The 7,984-nt window shown below is 47.0% G+C and overlaps 1 pseudogene; it reads right to left on the reverse strand.

Moving 5' to 3' along the window:
* Positions 1–5,944: 5,944 nt before the first annotated feature.
* On the reverse strand, positions 5,945–6,042 carry LOC120112070 (annotated as a pseudogene).
* Between the last annotated feature and the right edge of the window lie 1,942 nt (positions 6,043–7,984).

Here is a 7,984-nt window from a genome sequence, read left to right on the forward strand (position 1 = left end):
TCAGGTCCAGCCGGAACAATTCAACGCCCTGGTGCAGCAAGTCCAGGCCTTGGCCGCTGCCGTTCAAGGCCTGCAACGTGAGGAAGCCATACCTACGCTCCCCCCACAAGCCCAGATCCCGCCGGAGTTTCCTCCCAACGGCCCGATTTTTCAAGGCCAGAACCTTCATGGCTCTTCCAGGGCCAACAACGAAGGGCGGGTCTCCCCCCAGAGAGAGCTGCCGGAGGGAAGTCTCAACAGAAGACCCCAACTCTCCGAAGCTGAGTCGGCCCCGGACCACTATGAGCTGGAGCAGACCACGGTGACAATTCCCCGGATTGAGGAGCTCGACAGGTAAGTCGAGCACCTGGAGCGCCAGATTGAAGCGCTCCACAGCAAGAAGGCAAGACGGGAGGGGGATTTCGAATTCACCACCAAGTCTCCCTTCTCCCGCCAAATCGAGGACGAGTCGGTCCCCTCGAGGTTCAAGATGCCTCAAGTGGAGCCCTACAGCGGAACTACCGACCCCCTCGACCATTTGGAAAGCTACCGAGCTCTCATGGCACTGCAAGGATCCTCGGAGGCCGTGCTCTGCAAGGCGTTCCCGGCGACCCTCCGAGGGATAGCTCGACTTTGGTTTTCCGGGCTGAAGCCGAGCACGGTATCCTCTTTCGAGCAGCTCGGCAGGCAGTTCGCTACCAACTTTGCTGCCAGCCGACGCCAGCGGCGGACGTCGGACTCCCTCCTAGATATCAAACAGAAGGAGGGGGAATCCCTCAAGGAGTATCTCGACCGCTTCACCACCGCCACGTGGAAAGTCCGCGAGCTGGACCAATCAATAGCCATGTCGGCACTAAAAATTGGAGCTCGTTCCTACCGATTTCTCTTCTCTATCGAGAAAAGCTTCCTTGCCGACTTCACCGAGATGCTAGCCCGAGCTCGGAAGTATGCTAAGGCAGAGGAGGCTATCGCCTCCAGGCGGGGTGCAACTAAACCAACTTCAAAGAAACAGAAGAAACGCCGCGAGGAGCGCGGCCGCCAAAGAAGCCGATCCCCCCGCCGAGAGAAGAACCTCCCTCGGCTGAGAAGCCCGCCTCGACAGCAGGGACAGCCTTGACAGAAGACCCCGCCTCAGCCAAGGTCCCCACTGCGACCTCGGACGCACTCGGGGAGGTACGAGAACTACACTCCTATCAATGCACCCCGGGCCGAGATTTTGATGGAGATTGAAGGTCGGGACTTCTTCCGACCTCCGCCTCCTATGTGGGATACAGAAGTTCTCCGCAATCCCAGGAAGTATTGCCGCTTCCACCGAGACCGCGGGCACGACACGGAGGACTGTTTTCAGCTCCGAGATGAGATTGAGGCGCTTATTCGCCGCGGAGTACTCAATCGGTTCGTAAGGAACCGACATGAGGAAAGAAGGTCAGTGGGAAACGCCGCACCGTTCGAAAATTCGGATGACAACGGGCCTATCGCCGGCACCATCAATGTAATTGGAGGAGCCTCGGCTGAAGGATCAGCCCAAAAAGGAATCTCCCCGAAGCGCCCGCGCATTTCTAAAGTCATCTCGTTCTCGGACGAGGACTTGAAAGGGGTTGAGACCCCTCACGATGATGCTGTGGTCATCTCCATGATTGTAAACAAATTTGATGTAAAACGTGTCTTAGTTGACAATGGAAGTTCAGCCAATGTTTTGTACTACCACGCCTACCAAAAAATGGGATTACCGGGAGGCCAGCTTCGGAAAATTAATACCCGCTGGTCGGGTTCACCGGAGACTCGGTCCCAGTTGAGGGCGAGGTCAGCTTTCTTGTTACGGTCGGCCTCGCTCCCCAAGAAAGCACTGTGAGGACGGACTTTCTTGTGGTCCGTCTACCCTCAGCCTACAACGCTATCCTTGGGCGGCCAGGGCTAAATGCCCTCCGAGCCGTGGTCTCGACCCGCCACCTACTGATGCAATTCCCTACCAACCAAGGAGTAGGCGAGGTCCGCGGGAATCAGCTGGTTGCCAAGCAGTGCTACATGGCGACCCGCAGAGCAAAGCAACCAACTGAAGCGCCGAGTCGGCGAGAGTCATCAGCAGAGGCGCCAACACAGGCAACGGGCCCCTCGCTGCCCATAGAAACCCTGGACGCGAGGGACGACCTCTGGAAGAAGCAAGTAAAGCCCGGTGAGCTTCTCGTTCAAGTTTCTCTACGAGAAATTTTTTTCGAGCTAACTGTGCAGGTCGGCTCCGGCCTTGGCACTCGCGAGAGGGATCACCTCATTAGCTTTCTGCGGGACAATGCTGATGTCTTCGCCTGGTCTCCTGCCGACGTACCAGGAATTGACCCTGAGGTCATGGTCCACCGACTCCAAGTGAAGCCAACCTGCAGGCCTGTAAAGCAGAAAAAGAGGGGCTCTGCCCCGGAACGACAGCGAGCCGCAGCCGAGGAAGTAGATAAACTCCTTGAAGCCGGCTTCATCGGGAGGTTTCCTACCCAGACTGGCTCGACAACATAATCCTCGTAAAGAAGGCCAACGGAAAATGGCGCATATGCATGGACTACACTGACCTGAACAAGGCCTGCCCGAAGGATAGTTTCCCCCTTCCAAGCATCGACCAGCTCGTCGATTCCACCTCAGGATATCAATTGCTGACCTTCATGGACGCCTTCTCGGGATACAATCAAATCCGAATGGCGCCAGAAGACGAGGAGAAGACGGCCTTCATCACCGACAAGGGCACCTATTGTTACAAGGTAATGCCATTCGGGCTGAAGAATGCTGGAGCCACATACCAGAGGCTGATCAGCCAATTTTTTGAAGATCAGATCGGCTGAAATATGGAAGTCTATGTGGATGACATGCTAGTGAAGAGCCGAGCGGCGGAACACCATGTAGCTGACCTCAACGAAACATTCTCCAAGCTCAGGAAGTACCAAATGAAGCTCAACCCAGCGAAGTGTGCGTTCGGAGTTACCTCGGGCAAATTTCTGGATTTCATAGTGATCCAGCGTGGAGTTGAAGCCAACCCCGAGAAAATCCAAGCGCTGCAAGAGATGACGCCTCCGAGGAGTCAAAGAAGTGCAGCGGCTCACCGGGCGGGTCGCCGCCTTGGGGAGATTTGTCTTCCGGTCGGCTGAGCGCTGCCTCCCTTTCTTCAAGATCCTTAAGCGGCCAAAGGACTTTCTACACATCACTCAAATTAGTATTATTGCTAACAAATGATGATAGAAGTGCTGTATTAATATTATATTTTTGTGGGGTGCAGGTGATCATAAATTAAAGTTAAAATACGCATTGGGTCCAAAAAGATGCATCACCATATGTGACTAGCCAACCGTATGGGTCAGCCACATTTGCACACTAAAAGGAGTATTAGCAGACCAAGTTCAGCCTGATGGAGCAGTAGCCAAAGGGGCCTAGATTCATTATCCGGAAGGATCCAACGGTCCGTGGGATTCATAACAGCATGCCCATTATCTTCCAGCATCTCGTGCATCCCATGCTTCTGGATCCGTATCTCATCTAGATCCCAGTCTTCCGCGATCGGATCTCCTGGCTTCATTCACCGTCTATCTCTTATGGATTCACATGCAACCAATTCCCAGCATCCCGACCTCGAGATCCAGCCGTCCGTCAGCCAGCATTGGACTCCCCAGCGATTTCAGCGCCCTGTATCTTAGCTTCCTCCCGTGATCAGCTCGTTTCCGCTCATCCACGCGTTCATCCAAGTCCCAACAAGCCTTCCGCGATGCAAGCTCCCGAGCGCCTCTGTGCATCCATTTGAAGAAGATCAGGATCCCACACACCTCACGCGCTTCAGCTCCAACCGTCCGCATGTAGGTCGGCATCCCGTGATTTCAGCATCGGTGACTAAGCTTCCGCGCGAGCATCTCCGCATTCCAGCCGTCCGCGAAGCACTCCTCCACGTCCAGATCTCAAGCGTTGGATTCCTCAGTGATTTCAGCTCTTCCGTGATCCCAGCGTCCGCGTTCACAGCACATCCTGCGAGCCTCTTCCGCATCTCTTCCCCAGATCCTGCAGCCGTCCGTGGCGATTCACCCGCAATCACAGCCTCATCCAGCCGTCCCTCCGCATCTGAAGATGATCAGCATCCCGGGATTTCCGCGATCAGCTCTCATCCGAGCGTCGATCCCTCATCCAGCCGTCCACGTCCGAGCTTCCATGATTCCGCATCCAGGTATCTTGCAGCTGGCATGAGAGATCCATCAAGGGGGATATATAAGGTCTCTCTCGGTGGGGGAGGGGGGCTCATTCTTTCCCATTGAAAAAAAAACAGAGGAGGGCCTCTGCCATCCGAAAAGAAAAAAAAAAACAGAGGAGGGCCTCCCCTGTTTCTGAAAAGAAAAGAAAGAAAGGAAAAGGGGAGAATGAAAGGGGGACTCATTTTTAAAATGAGTGGCTGATTTCTTAGGAAGGGAGATGGAGGAACCTTTGATGTATTGCTCTTTGAAGTAAACTCTAAACTTTTGCCTTGAATGAATTATATTTACTGATATGTTTTTGATCCATGCATAGTTATTTCGTAGATAGCACTTTAATGGATTATGATTATTGATATATGGATTGCTTTAGTATTTGATTCGTCGTAGACGTAGAAAGCACGACGAATGCTTTGAAATTGAGTTCATATGTTCATGAAACATATACCATGATTAGATCTATCCTACAATTCATTTTTAATCAAGAACCATAGAGTTTATTTCTTGGATGCAATATCATCAAGGGGGATTCCAGATCCCTACCATCTTTATTTCATAGAACTTTGTTTATTGATATATTATTTTCTGCTTTTAATTTCTAAAAATTAAAACATCATTTTAATTCATAAATTTATTGAATTAATTAATCTGAAATTATACTAAGTAATCTCATATATATTTCGTTCCCTGAGGATTCGACCTCGGACTCCTTAATTTACTACTTGTGCGATTCTCCTGCACTTGGGAGAACAATTTTATTTTTGCATCAAGTTTTTGGCGCCATTGCCGGGGAACGGCTTAGTTATTAGTATAATTTTAGATTTAATTAGTACCCTATCAGTTAGATTGAACATTATAGTAAAACTAAAACTGAAAAAAAAAAAATTTCTGCTGTTTTTATTTCCTGCACAGTCTGCATCACACTCTGATATCTGCGTAATGCACCATCTGATTGGACTCAAATTTTGTCGGCTGGTGTAGGACACAAGTTTCTTTCATCTGAACGGTCTGATTGATATTCTGATATTTTTACGACCATTAAATTAATATACAACCTTGCTGCTGTCTGCTTTGAATTTTCTGTGTTTAATTTTTTTTAGAATCAGAATTTTATTATCATCATATCTCATTAACCCTTGTTGCTAATTGAAAATTGATAAGAACTTTAAGAAAAGATCAAGGGTAATCATTGAAAAAAAAAACAAACAAATAAATAAACTCTAAAATTTTGTATGCTAGGTTGGAATAGGGACAACACTGGACGCCTGAATCGACAAACATTTGACAATTCCTTAGATCATAATATTGAAAATCTTACGCAAAATCTCAGATCTGGTGAGATGGCTGATGATGTAGGAAGTCACCATGGTGATGAAGGTAGACCCCCAGTTATGACACTTCGACAATACTGACACCCTACTAGAACTAGTCAACCTTCATGCATGATTATTCCTGAAAATGTAGGACACTTTGAAATCAAACCAGGAGTAATTCAATTGCTGCCCAAGTATCATGGGATGGAATCCGAGAACCCTTATCTTCACCTTAAGGATTTTGAGAAAATTAGCATCACATTTAGAGTGCCAAATGTATCGGAAGATGTCCTTAAATTGACCTTGTTTCCTTTTTCTTTAAAGGATAAAGCCAAAACATGGCTGAACTCCTAGAGACCTAGATCGCTAGGAACATGGCATGATATGCAAAGAGAATTCTTGAAAAAATTCTTTCCCGCACAAAGGACTAACTTTTTGAAAAGGCACATTAGTAATTTCCAGCAAAAAGACCATGAAACATTTTATGAATGCTGGGAGAGATTTAAAGATTTGCTTCTCTCTTGTCCTCATCATGGGTTTGAAACATGGAGAACCATTAGTTTCTTTTACGAAGGGTTGTCTCCACAGTTGAAATAATTTATAGAGACTATGTGCAATGGTCTATTTCTGGAAAAGCAACCCGATGAGGCATGGGACTATTTAGACTCTCTCGCAGAGACTGCACAATTATGGGATACAGGGGATAGAGTGAATAAACCTTTGCCTAAGACTACTAGCATTCCACACGGGGGCCTTTACAACCTTAATACTCAGGATGATATTCAAGCTAAAATGGCAGCCCTTACTAGGAAGGTAGAGGAAATTGAACTTAGAAGGATTGAACCCGTCAAGACCGTAGAACATAACAGCGAGTGTTGTAGGATTTGCGAGATGCCTGGCCATCTCATCACTGATTGCCCCACAATACCCGCATTCAAGGAAGTCTTGCACGATCAGGCCAATGTTATGAATACCTATCAAAAATCTTTCAATAATCCTTTTTCGGGTACTTACAACCCTGGATGGAAGAACCATCCAAATTTCAGGTGGAGGAATGACTAACCTCAACAAGTATATAACCCAACTCCTCCACCTCCGCACCCTCATTATGCACATGCACCCCCTCAAAAATCCAGTCTCGAAGAAACTTTGCAATCTTTCATGCAAGGTCAAGCTAAAATCAATGATGAATTAAGAAATCAACTGACAATGCTGACCACTGCTTTAAGTGCTCAAGAGAAGGATAAGCTACCAGCTCAGCCACAACCTAACCCTCAAGTCTACGGCGGTAGCAATGCATCATCTTCAACTTCGCATAAAGAGCAAGCAAAGAGTATAATAACTTTGCGAAGTGGAAAGATTATTGACCGACCAGTCCCAGAACAAACACAAGTTATACCTGATTCTGACCCTCCCAAGACAAAAGAAAAGGATAATGAAGAAACCGAAGCACCAACATCTACTGAAAAAATTGAATGTCCTTTTTCTGCACCATTTCCACAAAGATTAAAGCCCTTGCAAAAGCTTGAACCAAACTCTGAAATTCTTGAGCTTTTTAAGCAAGTAAAAATCAATGTACCTCTTCTTGATGCAATCAAACAAGTGCCTTCCTATGCAAAATTTTTAAAAGATTTGTGCACTGTCAAGCGTCGTTTAAATGTCAAGAAGAAGGCATTTCTGGCTGAAAATGTAAGTGCAATTTTACAGCATAACATTCTTCCTAAATATAAGGATCCACGTTGCCCAACTATCTCGTGCATCATTGGCAATTTTAGGATTGAGCGAGCATTGCTAGATTTAGGAGCGAGTGTGAACTTGTTGCCATATACGGTATATGAGCAACTCGGTTTGGGTGAGTTGAAGCCAACAACTGTGACCTTACAATTAGCTGACAGGTCAGTGAAAGTCCCTAGAGGGATTATCGAAGATGTGTTGGTCCAAGTAGACAAGTTCTATTTTTCTGTTGATTTTATCATACTGGACACACATCCGGCTTCCAATTCACCATCTCAGATTCCGGTCATCTTAGAACGTCCATTCCTTGCAACTTCTAATGCATTGATCAATTGTAGGAATGGTGTCATGAAGCTTTCTTTTGGCAATATGACCTTGAAACTGAACGTCTTTAGTATAGGTAAACAACCCAGTGATCATGAAGAAAGTAAAGAAGTTGAATGGGTTGAAACCATTGCGGAAGAATATTTGTTAAAAGAAACATTTACTGAATCGGCCGACAATGGTTTGATAGATTGGTGTTCTGAAGGTACTGCTAATGATGAGGTCCCACCTGGTTTAGATAATTCGGATGTTATGATGGTCAATGGGTGGAGACCGCGAATAGAGGAATTTGAACAGTTGCCACCTCGAAAAGCAAAGATAGTACCATCCCATGAACAAACACCTAAGCTCGAGTTGAAACCTTTACCGAAGGAACTCAAGGCCTTTCTTGGATCCGATGACACATTTCCTATAATCATCTCA

Source organism: Phoenix dactylifera, chromosome 9 (genome assembly GCF_009389715.1).
Source record: "Phoenix dactylifera cultivar Barhee BC4 chromosome 9, palm_55x_up_171113_PBpolish2nd_filt_p, whole genome shotgun sequence".
NCBI lineage: Eukaryota > Viridiplantae > Streptophyta > Magnoliopsida > Arecales > Arecaceae > Phoenix > Phoenix dactylifera.